This window comes from Halichoeres trimaculatus, unplaced genomic scaffold (assembly GCF_033239565.1).
Source record: "Halichoeres trimaculatus isolate MK-OKI-2021-1 unplaced genomic scaffold, fHalTri1.1 fHalTri1_scaffold_3, whole genome shotgun sequence".
NCBI classification, from domain to species: domain Eukaryota; kingdom Metazoa; phylum Chordata; class Actinopteri; order Labriformes; family Labridae; genus Halichoeres; species Halichoeres trimaculatus.
In genome coordinates, this window is record NW_027437181.1 from 31,597,293 (window position 1) to 31,618,246 (window position 20,954).

The 20,954-nt window shown below is 40.1% G+C and overlaps 1 protein-coding gene across 2 annotated transcripts in view; it reads left to right on the top strand.

The window, feature by feature from the left end:
* Positions 1-20,954, top strand: part of LOC141788280 (AT-rich interactive domain-containing protein 3B) — a 64,707-nt gene that overhangs the window by 2,625 nt on the left and 41,128 nt on the right. The window lies entirely within an intron of this gene.

A 20,954-nucleotide genomic window follows, 5' to 3' on the forward strand; every position in this document is an offset into this window, starting at 1 on the left:
TCTCCTGTCATGCATGTACAACCAGGTTTTACTCAGTCCAGGCTCATATTTTAAGTCTGTCCTCAAAGACGATTCGTCATAACTGACTTTGAAACAGTGACTCAGCACTGAGTCTCGTACTGTCTTGCTCGTTGTGACCTGAGGGAGAAAAGCCTTTCCCCGTCTGCCACTCTCTTGTTGAGTGTTTTGTTGATATCTCAGTGCGGCCCCCTGCTGTGAGTGACTGCTTAATCTTGACTGTTGGACAAACCTCTCCAGCTGTATCTCTGTGAGACACTTCAAATCTCTGTGGATGGCTGACCGCTGATTGGCTTTTGTGTCGAAAAATCCTCAAAAGCGGGTCCTGGCAATGGGCCAGGTTGGGGCGCAATAGGTTCACACTCACTGCTTCTCTCCCTCTACGCTCACATTCTGTGTGTGTGTGTGTGTGTGTGTGTGTGTGTGTGTGTGTGTGTGTGTGTGTGTGAAAGTGTTTGTGTGTGTCTTGTTCTCTGTCCCTCTTGGCGCTCGGCTAAGGCTCTGGTTTGGCTGAGATCCAGGTAGCGGAGTCAGGAGGGGCAGGGCTTGCCGCTGTGAGGCTGTGGGTGGTTGGCCGGGTCAGCACGAGGATTTTGGGTGGGTGGGAAGGTTAGATGTAGTACACCACAGTAGCAACCCGCCGTCACACCCCCGCCATCCCAAGAGTTTCGGCTCTGTGCCAAGAGCACTTTCCCTTGAAGGTAAATATTGCCTCAGCACGGTGTTACAGGACACTGGAATGCCAACTGGGAGCTGAGCAGAGCTACATGTGGTTTGGCATCGTAGCTTGTGAAATAGCGAGTTAGAGAGAAGCTCAGCGGGCTGCAGGTGATATAAAAAGCACGCGTTGCACAAGAGTGGGCAGTGACAGAGGACATATCTGAGCTTGATCAGTGGCTGAGGGTGCTGGACTATCATGTGTCTGGATTTTATTACTGTCTATTTAAAGACAAATGTCTTTGAATGGCTCCTCTCCAGCCCTCATTTCTAACTTTAGTGAGGGTAGTAAAATAGAGACAAGAGAAGGAGGAGCGGTTGATGTACGAGTATTATTAATTGTAATCATACATTAATTAGCCTCTCTAGAGATGAATTAAAACCTCCTGTTTGATGTGTGCGTTGTATGAAATGGAGCCTCGCTGCATTGTTGGATCTGCTTATTGTCTCCAGAGGTGTCAGACAGAGACCAGTGTTATTATTGTGTGAGGTGGCCCTGGCTTTGTCTGAACAATGTCAGAACAGAAGATCACAGCAGCAAAGTTGTAGCTGACCAGTGCCCTATCTGCGGCCTGGTGTCTTTTATTAGGAGAGGCGGGCTGAGCCAGGGGGTTGGGGGAGGCATTATGGGACGAGAATTGGTCTGGCCTTTTTTTGTTTCCTCTCTTTTATCTTTCCTGTCATTATGTCAGCTCTGCAGTATTTAATGACGGCTCATCTCTTCAGGCAGTTTCAGGTTGCACTGCTGTAGGGGGGGAGGGGTACAGTGGAGGCAGGGGGACTGTTTTTCTTTTTTCTCTTTTTTGATGTCATTGTCTTCAAGAGGCCAGAGACAAGCTTGGCAGATGCCACAAATACCGACCTCCGTAACAGTGAGGGGAGCACATTTATTATACTTCACATGCAACGGCGAAGGGGAGATAGGATGACTGGGCTGGGGGACACTAACGTAAGGAGAACCAGTAACGTTTGAATTTCCTCTAGCCAGTCCCATTTGGTAGAGGCTCTTACCTAAAGTAATCTGTGACAGAGATACTGACATGCTTTTGAGTCCTTGCAGATAAGAGTGACAAGTTTGGTTCCTGATTCCATCCAGAGCAGTTTACAAGGAGGCAGGATTATTACTGAGACTGATAGTTAACCAAACCTTTAGACACGTATAGCAGACAAGCTTCTTCTTGTTATTGTCTAGGTGCCTTTTAGTTTAAAGCAGAAAAAGACAAAACTTTAGCGACATCTTTCTTTGCATTCTGTAACTTCCAAGGTGCACTATAAATAAAGTTACTATACAAGTAGAGGCAAATCTCTGCCTAGGTCGGTGGGTTTTATGTTTGTTCTACTAAATAAATTAGATACCTCTTATTACTTTTTTTTACATTGTGAGTCCCCAACAGCGCTGTAATGAGCCTCCACTGTCAGTATAACCTCATACTTTTACAGTCACAACTGTGGACATACAAAATCAAGAAGTGGTCAAACTGATGTCATCCACTGGTTTTTGTAGCCATACTCAATCACATTATAGGTGCATTCATTCAGATATGATATCCAGTACAGTTTTTAGTGACAATATTTTAGGTCTGTTGATTCCTCAGACTCCAGCTTTGCGGTGGACACTATTCCCCGCTATTAAATCATTCATCTTGATAGAAAGGTACACCAAGGCAAAAAACCTCAGTCTTGGATTGGTATTGTATCGAGGTCTTTTGTTTCACAACCGTACTGTATGCATAAATTCATGTCAAGGTGAGATATTTACACCCTGTTACGTCTCTGTCCATTCCACAGCGCTGTTAGTCTTACTACAGTGTGAATGGGGCAGCTCTCTGTGCATATACACTTTGCAGTCTGTTGGTTTATTTAGAGATAAAGTAAAATTAATCGGGCAGATTCCGCCTCTTCATACCAATCGACATCAGGTGATGTGAGTACTCAAAAGGCCAATTAGATAAACAGATAATGCCTGCTAGAGCTGAAACGATTCCTCGAATGATTCGAGGTACTCGATTACAAAAAATACTCGAGTAATTTTCTCCGCCTCGAGGAATCGTTTAATTTTTTAAAAAGATCAAAGAGTGGTATTTCAAATAGAGCTGAGGCCATATTAAGAGAGTTTTCAGACCCCTCAAGCTACCTCTTATACAAAATAGCAACTAGCAACAAATCTAGCTTCTTTTCTGTAGTTTGGAGACTAATGGGTCATTCTACGAAACGGGTGCCATTTGGGTCCGCAACATTTGATGAGATGTACAAGACACAAAAAATGTGTCAAAGTGTGTTTACAAATTTTGGAGCTACCAAAGCAAGTGCTCTTATTGACATGCTGTATCAGAAAATTCTATTTCTTAAAGAGAAAAATTTTCATTTGAAAAATAACTGCTCTTTAACTTAACAAAAATGCATTTTATCCGATTACTCGATTAATCGATGGGATTTTCAGTAGACTACTCAAATACTAAAATATTCGATAGCTGCAGCTCTAATGCCTGCAGACAGTGCAGGCAGTCAGAGTGGCTGCTGTCATGGGATGTAACTATCCTCCCATATTGAAAGACGGCATAATCTGAAATAGTTACTGACCGGTGTTTAATTATTTGTTATGTTGTGAAGAAAACTGAAGTCTAATAATGCTTCTTACTTAATCATCTATCATGTTCTTAAATCTGTTACACAGCACCGTGTATTTGTCCCATTGAATGTAGACATTCACCGATCAATCATTGTTGTATCTTCTCAAATTAAAAAACCCCAACAGCCCAACAGTAACAACACTGGGGTTTTGAGATTTAGCACCAGCTGTGGGTTGATCTTCTCTCTGATTATCTGCCTTAGAAAAATCTGTTATCAGTCCACCACCACTGACAGTGTCCGTTTGTTTATTCATCATCATTTCCAACAGCTTCTATTGACAGTTGCACTCAGCAATATAAACATGGAACATGAGTCATGTACTGCAGAATAAGAACAAACAACACAGTCCGTACATGTTGTAACAAGGTAATGTTCAGGTCTGTGTCACTGCCTCGCCCAGCAGCAACACTTGACTCTTTGATTAGTCCATCTCTTGGTTCTGTAATCCCCCGTGTTTCTAGTGAACATGATTTTTGAGGACAGATCAGATGGGAGTGGGCAGACACGGGTCAGGCCAGTGTTTCCAGTGATGTATGAGTGTTGACCTCAGCCCTGTCCTAAACAGCAGAGTAAATAAATGTCAAACAAGGAGATGGACAAAGGCGTCGCGTGGTGGGAGAGGGCAGGGCGGGCAGTAGGCCAGCCTCAGCACTGTGGCCTCTGTCGCTGTGGGACAGAGGCTTCATGACCCCTGTAATCCCCCTCCCCAGCCCTTCTGTTCACGCGCTCACACACACACACACACTGACACACACTTGCCCATAGACCCCTCTGTTTCTTGTGATAATCTCCCTGTGATTAATGGAGTTTTAATCGTGCCTGCAGAACACGCCGTGTCGTATGTTCAACTATGTTCGTGGTGACATTGTTCCAGTTGCATCAGCTAGTTGTTGCAACAGAGGGATGTTGTGTGGTGTGCCACAGGTGGGGTGTAAGTGAAGTGACTTTTGTTCTACAGGTTACCAACTTGTTTCTTCGCTGTTCGTCTCAAACAAATGAGACAAAGTGGAGTTGCCCAGCAGAGCGTGTCTACATTTGCATGGCTGTGATCACAGAGAGGAGAGAGGAGAAGGCTACAAGACAGAGAGGACGTCTCCTCCCGTCACATTCTCAGACAAAGTCTCAGGAGTGCCTGGAAGGCATTAAACTCAGCATCAAGGGGATTCAGTGGCACCCAGATATTCTGTTTTGATGAAGTTGTTCTGTTTCAGATACAAATGTCCAACAATGACTCCTATATCTGCTTTAATGCCTGATTGCAGATTAACTTGGTTCAGTGATATGAAGTGCAAAGTTCTTGTCTTCTTTATCCGTCATCCAGCCAAAAAGCTTTGGATTCAAAGCCAGGTAGAAGAAAATAGAATCAAAACACTTTCAGTTGTTGGAATTTTTATGCAATAACAAAAGATTTGTAAAGACAGTAACGACTTGATTTGGCTTTAAATTTAGCAGGTTAGTTAAGAAGTGGTAACCTCCTGCCTCCTAAATAAAATTTGTGGATCACCAGGACAAATCAAAGACCTGTATATCTAGGTTTGCTGCAGATCTGATGAATGCAGAGACCATTATCACAGAAGTTGTCATGGCTGCATGGACAGAAGTGAATCATGTAATGTGCGTTAAGAGCTGCATTTGTCACACAACAAAAGAGCTGTCCAACAAGGCCAAGAAGACCACAGTGTTCTGTGGTGGTTTGTGGCGTTAACTGGACATCTTTTGCTGTCCTTGATCCCATCTTCTGCTACTTGGGCACTAAAGCCTGTCTGTTGAGCCGGCACTGTTGCATAATTTAACTGTCGCCCCAGCAACACATCAGCCAGGAAGTGGGGAGCTGCACGGCTGCAGCGCAGAGATCAATAAGGATTGTATGTGAGCTTTTAGAGGCAGGAATGTTTGGCCTCGTTTATGGTTCATTTATGATAGATGAGGAGGACATTGTATTCAGCAAATGGACTCAAGTTGGACTCATTTTGACAGAGGAATGTGGAACAAGTCCTCCCTGGGCTATCAGGCGATCTGCAGGCTTGTTGGGAAGGCGGCTGGATGTGTGAGAATCATACAATAGTATCGCCATGTGTCTAAGTAGTGTCTCAGTGGGAGTCAGGAGGCCTCACTGCCTGGTGCGCCTGCTGCTCACGCAATTCAGACCTGCTTTCTTCTTTCTTAATGTTATGTTGATGTCTGACATGCCAGGACTATCAGTGGGTTTCAAATGGTGTACTTAGTCTTATTCTGTTTACTGGACTTCCTGTAATGCTGATGTAATAAGGATGGAATTACCGTCTGACCCCAGTATGTTCAAACCGCCTGCAAATGGAGGTCACTCAGATTAGAAATAATGAGGAAGGCTGAGGTCCATTAAAACATGTGGCAGTACAGAACAACGGGCTGGACTTCAATGTGTTAAGACCTGCATCACATGAGATGATACACTGTTTATGTAAGCATGAATACATTTTATTAAGAAGGGTCGAGAAAAAAACCCAGAAATGGTTGTACAACAAGCTGGTTATATCTTTGTTGCCATTAATTGAAACTAATGCCTACATTTGAAACCTCTGGAGATTTAATTTGTTAAACAATGTGCAACTCATTAACCCCAGTTACATGACATCACAATCCTTACCAACACCTGTTTGTTCCTGGTGATTTTTCTCTGAGTATTTCTCACTCAAAACAGAAGTGAAGGTAAGGTTTGAGATGAATTTTCATCAGCATTCAGACATGCGGCTGACCTTAAAATATTTGTTACATTTTGTGGGTTTGATGCAGGTGTTAATACAGCTTAAAGTTGTAAACAAGGAAAAAAGAATTGGAGGGTGGATATGAATGGAGGAATAGCAGTTAGCCAGTTTATTTTATTTATGATAATTAACATTTTATTTCATCAAAGAGGAGGAATGGGTTGGTTTGTTGACTAAATATGTTGTAACTTCCTCAATCAAACTCTACACATCACACCATCTTACATTCCCCCTCATCATTTTATCCCGACAATTTAAGCCTCTTTAATTCCCTTCCGGGTTATTAGTCATCCAGATGACTTTATGACTTCTAAATCATATTACTATTGACGTCTCTGATAAATTGCCTGGACACTAAATGGTTAATCTAATTTTCCATATTGTCTCCTTGGCTACAACACGATAGATCAGGCTGAGTAATGGCGACTGATTTTGGTGTCTTTTGATCTCACTGACAGAAATTGTTTTTATGTGACATTTCTCTCTTTGCTGTAAAAGAACAACCAAAACTTTCTCAACCTGGTTTCCTGAAAGACACAGCCATAGTTTTTACCCTTCTTATTTTTTCTATTTCTGGCGCAAATAAAATTCAATTTTAAGATGGGTTTTGGTGCTCCAGCAATTTTCTTCTGCGGGGGGCTGAGGTGTAGTGTTTATTGTCATGGATATGGTGTGTGGTCATGGTATCTTGTAGTTTATGTTTGCAGTTTAATGCTTTGTGAACACTGCCTTGCCTCATTTAAAGACAGCATCTGTTAATTGGTTTGACTTGGCTCTAAAAACTGGATTCCCTATTTTTAATCCACATTTTTCTGATTGATGCTTCACTCTGCTTAATGTGGCCTGACTGTTATGGCTGTGGTTGAATTTGTGTCAGTGTGGAAACAAATAAGGGGCTATAAATGCACCCGTAGTGCGGCATAATTGTATTTTGCAGTAATATTCTCTGGTAGAGTCTGTGTATTGGCCAGAGAGGAGCATATGTCTTGCTTTGAATTGTCTGGTTGAGTCATAAAATTCTTTCCTCTAAGCATATATATATATATATATATATATATATATATATATATATATATATATATATATATATATATATATATATATATATATATATATATATATATATATATATATTTAAATAAAATCTCAAAGTTTTTTGATTCAACATACTTATTTTTCAATATACTAAATTGCAATGCTGTGTTTATATCCAGCATGGAAAATCACCCACTCTTCCACTCCCTCACAGCCACTAAGATGCATTTGGATAATGACACATGATACTGTTTAATTAAATTGGTACTAGGTGCCACAGACAGAATTCAGTTGGTACCTGTAAAAATACCTAGTTCTCAACTCAAAACACCATCAATTTAATAAATGATTCACACTTTATTTGTACATTTATTTTGGCCTTACAGAAACATCTAGATTTTAATTTACAAAAGGTTTTCATCCAGCCACTTATTACTTTTTATCACAGACTTTAAGCTGTAACAGCTGCTCACCCATCAGAGACTGGCTACAGCCCTCAAAGCTTGGCCCAAGGCTCATTTCCCGCCCTTGGCCTCTTGTTGCACCTCATTTTCTTTCCTGACTTTGTCCACTATCCTTTCTCCCAGTAAAGGCAAGGAAAACCCCCTTCCCTAAAACACAATGATTGAAACATTCAGTATGCTGCTTGTCATATTTTGCTGTATCTAGATTATTGAGATTTTGTCTATTGAGAACAATAAATGTATCTACTATTTTTCCAATGTCTCCATTGGAGCTGAGATGATGTGCTTTTCTCCCGATTCGATTCTTCTTTTGTGATTTCTGGGGTGCCGATTTGATTGAAGTTGCAATTCTTTAGTATTTCCGTTTTTTTTGCGATTTTTAGTTTACTTTTTGAACACCAGACCAAGTGAGAAAATTGAATGTCTGGAGCCATATTTTCCCTAAAACCGAAAACGTGAGTCAGGTTTTAGGATTTATTCAGGGGATAGGACAACTCAACTTTTGTTCAACCCAACATATAAACAAAGACTAAAATTTTGGACTAAAATTTTAAAATAGGGCTGCAGCTATCGAATATTTTAGTATTCGATTATTGTACTGAAAATCCCATCGATTAATCGAGTAATCAGATAAAACACATTTTTGTTTAGGTATAGAGCAGTTATTTTTCAAATGAAAATTTTTCTCTTTAAGAAATAGAATTTTCTGATACAGCATGTCAATAAGAGCACTTGCTTTGGTAGCTCCAAAATTTGTAAACACACTTTGACACATTTTTTGTGCCTTGTACATCTCATCAAATGTTGCGGACCCAAATGGCACCCGTTTCCTCGAATGACCCATTAGTCTCCAAACTCCAGAGGAGAAGCTAGATTTGTTGCTAGTTGCTATTTTGTATAAGAGGTAGCTTGAGGGGTCTGAAAACTCTCTTAATATGGCCTCAGCTCTATTTTAAGTACCACTCTTTGATCTTTTTTTAAATTAAACGATTCCTCGAGGCGGAGAAAATTACTCGAGTAATTTTTGTAATCGAGTACCTCGAATCATTCGAGGAATCGTTTCAGCTCTATTTAAAAAATAAATAAAATCATGATTTAAAGTAGTTAAACAAAAAATCCTGATACTAGGATTCATCATTTTTTATCCTGCCCCTAGTCTCCATGTGTTTATGCCAATTTGTGATGCTATTTTTCATAGTTGTGCTTGACCTGAACTTGCTAGACTGAGATGTTTCAATAGAGGGCTTTTGGTACATCGGTGTGGATGGCAAACATCTATTAAAGACCCTAAAATGTGTGTGTGGGTGGGAAATTTTTCACATGCCACTGGCATTTTCAGATTTACTGGATTACTGTGGTGTAGTCAAGGTGTAATCGCGCTGGCACAGACTCGGGTCTCATTTTGTGCTGACCTGCTTTTTAACAGCCAAGTGTGGACGATTTCCCCTGCCCAGAAATAGAGGTATTGAATTTAGTAGGGAGATGAAGGGGGGAGTTAGGGGGAGGAGATGCAGTAGAGAAGTTAGTGGTCTGGTTGAACACACTACGCTGCCCCACCCAGAGGAAACATTCCAGACGGAATTAAAGAGTTAACTCTTCAAACAGTGAACATTCCCACCGGGGGCTCCCAACAAGAGACAGGAGGCTTGATGGGGGTGGGTGGGTGCTTGTTCGTGTCGTAGTCAGGCCCCTGATTGGTGATCTTTCAATTCATTTCACCCAGTGTCGTAGGGGCTATAAAAGAAAAAAGCCAAAGGGCCTGAATGGGAGGAGCTGATGGGAGGGCTCGCTGGAGCAGGCAGAAACACTTTTTTTATTTGTCTGAGTCCCAAAGGGCACATCTGCTGCTGGCAGACGGGAGGAGACTTCCCGTGGTGGGTCCAGTCCCCACAAAGCGGACACACCAAGGCCGGGTCAAACACTTAGTAATTGGCAGTGTCCAGTGCGTCATGATGACTCTGCCATCCGTGCATAGAAGACCACCAGGTCCAGACGGTGTTGAGTTATTCATTCATCGTTTCATAGACCTTAATCCATGAGTGGATCCATCAAAATGAAGAATGATTAACACCGAGACTTACATTTTTACCCCACACTGTTAATATGGCTGAAATATAAGCCACAAAACAGCAGATGGAGGATGGATGGAGACCATCAGCTCACGTGTTGGCTTGCATTTCGTCACGTTTATCAGGTCTCTATATATGTGGTGTTGAAAGGCTCACTTCCTTTGTGGTGTCATTATCTAAAGGTGATGTGGATTGCTGCTTGTTTGCATTTAGTTTTGTTGTTAAAATGAAAGAACACTTCATGGGCAACACTCAAACAGATTTAAGAGAATACTAATGAATATATTATTATTTATTCTAAGATTATCCAACAACAAAGCATTACAGTTTGTGCAGTTTGAACTAGAAGTCCATCAACATTAGCTCTTTAACTGCTGATGCCAAAAACAGATTGTTGGTGGCCTTTGTTCAAAACAGACATCACATTTTTGTTGTTGTTGTGTTTTTTAGCAGTTAATGATTTACTCCAGTTTTGTAATGATAACTAGAGATAGACCGATATGGATTTTTGGGGCCGATACCGATATTTGAAGCCGATATTCATTTGCAGTCAAAGTGAAAATATTGGCGTAAAAAATTTTGAACAATACAAACTCCAACACTTAACTTCATTTGAATGCCTTTAAGCATATATTTATTAAACAGCTACCAGGCTAAGCAGCATGTTTTATAAAGTTAAATGAAAACTTTAAAAAATAAATAACAAAAGTTTTCTACGGTAAATAAAGTTTTCCAAAATTTCTACGTAACTGCAATAAAACTGGACAGAATTGAGTTTGTGCTGCCTTTTACAGGCATGTTATGCAGTTGAATTAATTTTCTGTTTGGTTTTACATGACTGATTTTAAATGACCATCCAGGGCTTCCATAGTGTAGACAGGGAGAAATTCTGTGCAGAAAAGCATCAGAGCAAAAACAACACAGTTTTGAATGGGTTTCATATCGGAAGTCTGATTAAAAAAAGGGCGATGCCGATATGCCTCAAAATGCCAAATATCGGCCCCAATAATCAGCCCGGCCGTTAATCGGTCTATCCCTAATAATAACGCCCAATTTCACATGGATGGGATTTGGGACGCACCGATCCAACTTTTGTTGTTCCTATACAGATCAGATACCTGGGCTTTGTGTGTCGACCAATACTGATCCGATACCGGTGTTAAATCATAACCTGCATGCCCTACTGTGCGATAAGACTGGTGATGTTTTGGGTAAAAGGCAAAAAATGGGTATAGAGAATTAACTCATACCATGTAGACTGGTAACACATAAAAAACATAGAAAGCACATAAGAGGTAGCCAAGTAACCAAAAGTTTAAAATTCATATATATATATATATATATATATATATATATATATATATATATATATATATATATATATATATATATATATATATATATCTGTCCCTTTGGCTTCTCATAAAGATGCACATGATGCATTTTTGTCAGTCTGAGATGTACTATAACTGCATTGTATTTCCGTTGTGGTTATTAGAGAAAAATCCAGACTTTAGACCCCAGGAGTTCAATTTTTGATGCTGTGATATCAAAACCAGTATCTTTCTAGTTCCATTTTTTCTGATATTTTTTCAAATAATACAATTCTGGTGTTGTGACAGATCTCTAATTTGTCTGTAGTGGAAAAAACTCTCCAAACAACTTAAACTTTAAACATAAAGAGAAATGATGTATTTTTTTCTTTTAATCTATCCCAGAAGCATAATGCTATGAAATATCGTCTGTCAGTATTTTCTTAAACCCCCCTCTCTGCACTCCCTGTCTGACGTCACTGCCTGCTGCATAAGGAAGACATTTGCTTTTCTCAACAGACCATCTCATTTTGCTTTGAGTGTGACTACCTGTAAAGAGCACAAGGTCTGCTCTCCTTTGTGTCAGAGGTGTCTGCCTTTCAGCTGAAGTCATCGCTCCTGCAACACCATGCAAATCACTTTTTGGATGACCCCTCATGCACATCGCCACTGAGGCCCACTCTGCTTGTCTCCATTTAATTGAATTGAAAGGCAAAAGTTCTCACATTTACATGCAAATGGTGATTGTCCATTAGAGTTGTCACACTTTTTTTCCCAAATCGACCCTGGAGGATTGGCTTCCCTTCTTCTAATGGAAACTGAGCTACTGATGCCTGCTGTAATTTGATCAGTTGGTAGTGAAACCACAAGCCCCCTCCCCACACCATGGCCGGCTCTATTCGTCCTTTACAACCACTCCCACTCAGCATATCTCAACACCTGCTCTTTAATGAAGGCAAACAGAGCGAGGGGAATAGCCAAATGAAACAAAGACGTCCACCCTTCGGCAGCTGCAGTGAAATAGAGACAAGGTCACATGACACTGTTGAGCAAAGTCTCCTTGAGTTTTATATAGGCTGACTGCATATAGTGACATGTACAGTACACATGTGTATAGACTGCTGTTCGCACCGTGTGCTGCAGTGACCCTTGGCACAGAATGTGAGCTCCTGCTGTCCTTGTAACATGTATTCTCTTTTATATATCGTGTATTTAACTTTTTCCCGTCTTGGCACCAGCGCTCACATGGTCCAACCTTTGCATGTATTTTGTTTTGAAGCCATTAAGAATGTAAAAACATATTTTGCCTGATCTTTCCAGCATGAAAGCCTGTCATGCTTGTCTAAGTTTCAGCATCCTTAAAGTCATTTGTAATGGAAATGTTTTACAACTGGACAATCATGTAAGTTGTTCTTATTTGTGGCCAGCTGCCTTGAGCTTACTACTGCTCAGTGTTTAAGTCTTTGTGTCAAACAAGGATATTCCTCGAAAATGTTCTTGTTTTAATAGAAATACTAATTCCACTGAAGCAGAAATTTAGTCAAGCAAAAGCTAAACTGAGAACAAATTATTTAATGCGGTTAAACAAAGGATCACAAAGTTTTGGAGTAAGAGTTTAAAACATTAGCAGAGCCAGCATCACCTGCTTTCTGTTCTCCCATCAGTTCGGTCTCCATATGCCTGTGCTGATTAAACTTTGCTCAAGTAGACTTGCACAAGTTTAACTAGGTGACTTAAAACTTTATTTCCGTTTTCAGTTAAATTATGTTGTGCTACAAGTTGATGTCTGCCGTGCTTGTTTTCATCCAGGTTGTAGAGCTTGGAGATATATTGTTATTAATGATGCAGCAATCCATCAGCCGACCTGATTCTTTCAAACACCATAATATATTAACAACTGAGTTTGTCACTGCAAAGACGATACTGAGAACTGTGCTCAAGGAACATTGGGCTTTCCAACTTTGAGTTCAGTGGAAGTTTGTAGCTTGCAGCGCTGCACTCTATGTAACAAGTCTCAGATGTCTGTGTTGTTAGACCAAGAAGTGACAGTAGAACTCCAGATATCTGTGTTTATTTTTCAATTCTGACCAATGTTCACACATGTTTTTTCAGAGTTGAGGCACCATGCTGTCTGTAAAACATTCATGTGATGGTAAACTGTGCCTTGGTTCAAAGTGTTCAACCAGGCGACAGAATCCCTCGTTTTAATGAGCTGCTGGCGTTTCTGGTCCAGAACAATGAATCAAAAAACCTTGTTTGGTATTTTTCCCACTTTTAAAAAATCATTCAGTAGTTTCTCGTTTTCCTCCCTGAATTCTGTGACATAAGGTTTCTTGAGATGCTCAATGAAACTGCTTGTGTTATTTCACTACATTACTGCCACCACCTGAAACAGGAGCTTTGTACTAAAATAAGTGGGAAGTATCTCTGTACTGCTGAGTCTCTGTAACTAGCCTCCTCCATGCTACATGAGCTCTCTGCCAGGCAGAATGCTCAGACCCACTAGTGCTGGTGACGTAACATGTACACATGGTTGTTTCAACGCAGAATTAAACAGAACTGACGTGACTTGAAAATCTGCCCATGGACGAGGGCTGAACGGTTTGGAAAATAATCTAAATCTTTTTTTTTTTTTTTTTTTTTTTTTTTTTTCTTTGGACTGATATTGCAATTATTTAGCATCTTCTACATTATTAACTAAGCAGAAGCAATAAATCCTTCTGTAGTATGGCCAACATGACAAAGGAAACTGTCAACAATAGTATAATATAAACAATTCTTTCCTGTAGGCCAGGCCTACATGTTGTGACGAAAGATGAACTGATACAAATAGCATATCTTTATTTAACTCTTACTATCACAGCAGAATATTAGCTGAGTGTTTCAACTTCAAGCCTTGTAGAAGTGCAATGTAGTTAACATTAAATACCTTGAATAAAATCAGAAAGAGGAACAGAGCACTGCAGAACAACAGGCCTGGTCTGAACATAATATCTGAATCCTCTCTTTGTCTCACACTAAATAAAGTGCAGAAATGTAAATAAGGCCACATGTCCGGCTCAACCACTAAAATATGTCAACATATGGAGTTTACTTTTTTATAAAATGAAAAAAGAAACACTGTGTGAACATAAATATAAATATTAAATTTACAAAAATCTTAGTGATCTCTTATCAGTAATGAAACACAAATTAAGGTGCAGGGATATATACAAAGACAAAGTTTGGGCTCAACTACTGAAATATGTTAACATGTGTTGATTGCACTTTTTAATTGAAAAATGAAAAGAAACACTGTGAAATTTTACTGACCTCCAGTTGTCAGTAAGCGTTTCAAACCATACAGATTAAAAGTGAAGAACCATTCTACTGAGGATGGATTTCTGTAACTCACAGGGTTTTTTTGCCAGAAAAAAGCAGCATGTTGACTTTTGCTGGTTTTAAGGATAAACAAGTACAAGTTACTATTTTCCCTCAAGGTCTGTGCACAGGAAACTATTTTATTCTGCAATTTGAAAATTGCATTCTATTACATTGCGATGTTGGGTTCAGTTTCATGAATTGTTCAGCCTCACCATGGAGCAGCTCTTTTTGCATCAGTGCCCAATCCAACTGTTAATGTCAGTATCTGATGGATACCTGGTACCAGGATCAGATTATTGCCTCTCTGCCACTTCTTGGACTCAACTGGCATTTTGAGCATACATTAAAATAATTCTTCCTGCCTTCTGGTGCCGAATGGTGATTTTTATTGAACATTTCTTTGACCACTGACTTTGTAAAACGAACCAAAGTTCACCAACATTAAATAAAAGAAATCAGCCCCAAAGTTCAACCATCTACTTTGGGATGATTTAAATCTAAGTGTAGCTTTGCTTGGTGGTCCTAAACACATCTTTGTCAGGAGAGCGTTATTTTGTCTTTGGGGTTAAATCCATCGTATGTGTAGAGTGACTTGACTTACACAACCATTACAGTGTGATGTGTTACGTAACGTTTACATTCAAGGATTGCAGTGCTATTGATAAAACCTTCATATCTTTGACAGATTTTTAAACGCAGGGTGAAAGCACAGGAGGAGATACTTTATAACTGATTATGTTAAGATGTTATTCTCAGAGTTTTTTGAGGATTTTATGGGTTGTGATAAAAGATATGTGCTCAGCATTGCAGGGTGATAGGACCTCAGATCAATTATAGCTGCAATAGGTAAACAAATGCTGTTAGAGTTTGGTTTGAGGGGTTTGAATAAAGTGTCTGAATGTTTAGTATTAAGATGGGATCAGAGTGAACTTTTATAATCTTTAGTTTAAAACAACAAAAAAAACAACAGCAGATCTATGGATGTGTGTTATGGTAGAGACATTGCACATCACTGTCTTTGTTCCAGCCACACGTTGTTTGACGGGGGAACTGCAGCTGCAGAGAAAAGATAATGGTTTAGATTGATAATGGATTGTGGCCTCTCTATGGCTCCTTGTAGAGAGGGCTCTGCAGTTAGGAGGTGTGGAAGTGAGGAGTGAGAGTCGGCTATTGTTAGTGGGTTTCTTGACAGTCTTCTGCTGCTGCTTTGGCTGAGATCCAGTCTGGTGTCAGGGGCCTGGAGGTGCTAACTGGGCCACTATGTCAAGGCCCTTGGGTAAACACAGCAGCTGGCTGGAGCCCTCCACAAAGCAATGCAGCGGAGGAGGCTTTCCTTTCACTTCAGCCTGCCTGCTTCTCAGACTGCACAGTCATCGAGCTGTCTGCCAAAATCCCATGTAGTTTATAGTAGCATGTGGCCAGGTTGTTTGTCTGCCAAGTCTTCAAACACAAGCTGAGCGTAATCGTGTGCTTGTAAGAGGGAGCTACCGGTGAAGGAGGAAGGAAGAAAAGAGAGCTCTTGGCTGCAGCCCAGGAAACGTCACATTACACTAAAAGCAATGTGTTCACAGCTCAGCTTCCAACATTTACATTCTACACAGAGGGCGGCGCATCTTCCACAGCAGCTCACTTCCTAATGCACAGTTATTACAAGACAAAATCAGGTACTACAGTGTCTGTGAAGGCCACAAACTGGTAATACTAAATATCGTGCAAGCATTCAGCGTAATATAGAAGAAAAAAATGTATTTTTACAACTGCGCAAAATCCTTTTTGCTATACTGATTCATTTACAGTTTAATAAAGAGCAGACAGTAACAATGCCATCTTAGGTAAAAGTTAATCCTCTTTTCTTGTTTGAAAATAAGATATGTTGCTTGAAATTGACTGAGCAGAGACAGGGGTGACATTCAAAGTGAGACCATTTTTTTGCGGACATTAAAAAAGACTTCAGACTGTGTCACTCATTTCTGTCTTTAGCTTGTGCCTCATGCTGTGTAGGGAAAATATTTGATTTAGCAGTCTGAAAAGGTAACAACCCTTTGATAAACATTTGCACAATTACCGGCTGCATTCAAATAGTTAAACTCGCCTTCTTTGCAGAACTGAAAGACTTTAGTAAATAATTTCAAATGGCTAAAACCACATCATGTTCTGACCTGTAGCTAATCTGGTTAATAGACAATCACGCTGTGAAAAGTACTATGGACCATGTGAACTGCAGTCAATAATTTCAAAAGCCACGTTAGTAAATGATTAAAGAGTGGCACAGAAAATTGAATTATTAACATCGGGGGCTACAGTGCACAAAGGTTATTATTAGAACTTGATGTGGAGGCTGGAGAAGGTTATCAGAAGTGCTCTCCATTGTTTTGACACTTCAGGCTTCCATCAGGAAGGAAACCAATGTTTCCTTTACTCTTCTTGATGTGACAGCAGAAATGTAGCCATGCTTGTCGCAATCAGATTGAGAAAAGCAATTTCTTTAGCCTGAAATATATACAACTTCTTTTAACCCTCCAAGCTATTCCCTAATAAAACTTCCTTGTACTATTAGTGGAAATGGTTCAATAATGTTTGTGGCAGATTTGGGATGCTCCAACCCCCAGTGGAGCCAGCCTTGATTAGCCAGCCATCTGGTCAAACAAAGACATCTCAGGTTTTCCTGCCCTAAATAAATGTGATTAGAAAACCTGAGGAAGCTCTTTCAGCACTGGGAGGATGTGTGGTCTGATCGCAACAATTACTAAATGATTGATAGTGTGAAACTAGAACAGAATGTAATTCATTTAGAGGGTGGGATTTTTCCCTTTTCTTTTTTGGAAAGGATAGCAGAATTTAAAAATATTTCAGATGGTTTCAGTTTTAGATTAAAGTTGCTGTTTAAAGACATCAGAGCTGAATTAAATATAGAGGAATGAATGTGAACCAAGCGCTGCGCCAACACCTGCTTACCTGTAAATCTGTCATCGGAAACTTATACGTCTCTGCATTTATTGGTTGTACTATTCTTGGTATGTGCCTTTGCTGCTGCTGTATTACATTCTGTACATTCTGTTTGCTTCCTTATCTATATCATATTCCCTGCTGCTGCAGCCAGCCAATTTCCCCATGAGAATCATTACACTTTTATCTAATCTGATCACATAGGCCAGACCTCTGTGATGTCTGTTTATGGACTGCATTTAAGTGGGCTCTCTATCTTGAGGATGTCGGCAATTAAAATATGCAGTTTGACTAAACATAATAATTTACCTGCCAAACATAATTTCCTTCAAACCTGCTCATAAAGACAAGTGACTGACAGACCATAACCTCATCTGTAAATCTAAACCTGCTTAGGTAGGCTAATGAGGGAGGCATATTGTTATATAAGTCACAGTATATGTTAATAATTAATCAATGATTGATTTATCCCTGTTCTGTACATATTTCACCTGACAATGCACAAATGGCACCAAAGTGCACTGTGAGGTTTTTTTTTTCCACGGAGAACGGGCTGCACATTAAAAGATTGGGATGGTTCACTGAGTTGTTCTCTTGTCTTTATAGCAGTCGTGTGATCCAATGTTGAACCACACACATGGATAACAAAATTAGGCCTTTGTAGGATCAATATGAAAGAACAAAGACATGATGGTGGTGGAGCTGCATTACAATAAAGGCAAGCTTTTAGAAAGCTAAAAGGTTTTTGTTGAATGCTTCATTTGAAGCCAGAATTAACCATGGCAAATACTAATTTTAATTTAGAATAGAACTGACAGAAACTTATTTCAGACTTATACACATGTTCTTATGTATTTTTGGATGGGTAATATTAGGGATGTTCGATACCACTTTTTCTGCAGACCGATACCAGTACAAGTACTCCCTCTTGAGTACTCACTGATACTGAGTACCGAAACTACTTGTATTTTTAATACATAAATCAACAGTGACAGATCATTTTGATCAAAGACAGCACAGTCACTCTGCCATTAAGTCCAAATAAAACACAAACTCAAACAAACTCTCTCTGAGTTTAGAATTGTTTAAATATATAGAAAATGAATATTAAAAGTGCACAATAAAACTAAGAACCCTCAGAGTTTATTTATTTATTTTTTAATATTATTTTTATTAGCAGAATTTTGGTAACAAAAAAGAAAACATTCATAATCCTAACTTCACTTTCAACCCTCCCCCCCAACCCCTCAAGCAGAAAAATTTATGTATATATATATATATATATATATATATATATATATATATATATATATATATATATATATAGCACAAAAATCCCAAAACAAAACCCCCACACACACAAAATAAAATCAATAACCCAACAGTCACCCAGTCACAAATACACACACACACACACACACACACACACACACACACACACACACACACACACACACACACACACACACACACACACACACACACGTAATTGATGATGAGGGATACAGAATAAAAATAAGTCGAGTTCATAACATCTCTTGACAAAGGGCACAGAAAATACACATTAAGTATTTTTTTTAAAGTAAAATAAAGTGCAAAATAAAACAGTTTAACTGTTAACTCTCTCTCTGGTTCATTTATATTGTCTGAACAGGACCTGGCGCACATTTCCTGTGGTGTTAAACCGCAGCAGGTAGCAGCAACTAGTGACGAGGAGGACTTGCTTGACGTAAGATTTTTTTTGCCTAAAGTATCTGCTGCTGGTATCTGCAGCCTTCATGAGTACCGATACCTTAAAAAAAAGACTAGATACCGATAGCTGGTATGGGTACTTGCCCATCCCAAGGTAATATTCAAAGCCTGTGAACTTGACTGCTGCTGACAAATGGGTTCAAAGTTTGCTCTTTTCTTTCAGAAGCTAACAAAGCTGGAGGTTCAGTTTGACCAGCCACTGAAAAGACAACCTTAACACTTTACCTGGGAATTCAGATAGTTCATATTAATTGCATGCTATGCTGAGGAGATAAAAAAATCACTCATGTTATCTTTTCTTCAGTTTTGGTTTAATGATTCATCATCAGCTTCTACATCAAAATGACCTGATTGTTTCTTTTCTGTGACTCTTCTGTGCCTCTGCTGTCTTTTTAGCATCCATAGAGATGTAGTTCCTTGTTGGACCCTTGAGATGAGCTCCAGATGCGTGACGGGCTGCACCATCCCAGCCGGCGTCCCTGGGGGGCACTGGCCTGTCAGAGGTGGAATGCCCCTGCACACTTAACGCTAGCTGAGAGGAAACAGATACCTCAGTCTCCGAACAGAGAAATCGCTCTCTATCGATTAGACTCTACAGAAAGCTGTGAATTGCGCTTATGGTTTGAACATTTGATACTGCAGATTCAAAGAGATAGTCATAACACTGACTTCCCTGACGCTGGAGATCCTGAGAATTATGGAGCTGGTTTCCAGGCTCCCACTTTACCTCCACATCCAGCCGTACCCGACACAAAGAAGTCCTTTACCAGTCTGACAGCAGGCGTTGTGACCTCTGTCGTTTCATATGTGATTAGATGTGATGAGTGCTAATAGTGGAGGGGGTTTTATGCTGATTGTGACTGTATCAAGTTCCCAGTGCTGTCACTATAATGAGGAGGAATATAAAGGCCTATCAGGTCTGTGTGATGTCTCCAGCAGCCATTAGCATGGGGGTGAAGTGGATGCTTGCTCTTTGAAAGACGTGAGATATGCTAGGTATTTTTAGCCAAAGCTTTTAACCCAGAAGTAACAGCTAATAGCTGCTTTGACCTGAATGCCACATTATAGCTTTTGCTCAAAGCAGACTTGATCAACGGCCCCAGAAAACTGTTTTTTATTGTTCATTTCTTTGGTTAAAATGCTCTGTGAGAGTGTGGATGTGTTTTTGTGAAAGCTAAACCTACTTTGAATTTTGGAGACAGAGTAAAGTTTTTATTATACACTTCACAGAGCAAATCCAATAGCTTCAAATCAAATTATCAGTGAGGGGTACTGAGGGGCCCTCTGCACGTCTCTGCATAGTTAAGCTAAGGAATGGACTCTCTTAGGTCTTGTTTCCAAAGGGCCTGAAACACTGCGGGAAAGGGTTAACTGGTGGAGTACTGTATGTGGTGGCACAGATGTGATTCACTAAAATGTTTGCTCTGCCTGTGAAAGGCTCTTTGAACCAATGAGTGTGAACTTCTGGCCACACCAGCCTATAAACGTTGCATTTATGTGAGGCAGCGAAAGGGGCCAGCTAGTGTAATGGGGGATGGGGCCTCTGCCTGTGGAATGTGGTGTCTTGGTGAAAGGGCCTGAGCTGAACAAATGCAGTCAGTTTATTTGGCAAACCAGACTTGCTGGTCACCAACAGACGTGTTTACCTAAGAACTAAACATGCAGATCCTCCCCTTCTCTCCCAGACGGAGGTCTTTCTTCTTGGCTGCAGTGTGTGTGCTCTCTCTGTGGCTCTGTCTCTGGGTGTGTGATTGGACATGCTGAAAAAGTGTGTTGATAAGTGTGTAAGCCCTTCTTGGTCGGGAATAGAGCCTCCCTATTTTCCTTGTGTCTTTCTTTCCGTGACACCCCCCACCCTTCCCTTCTGTCTTTTTCCCTCTGTTTCTCTTTTTCAGCTTTGTA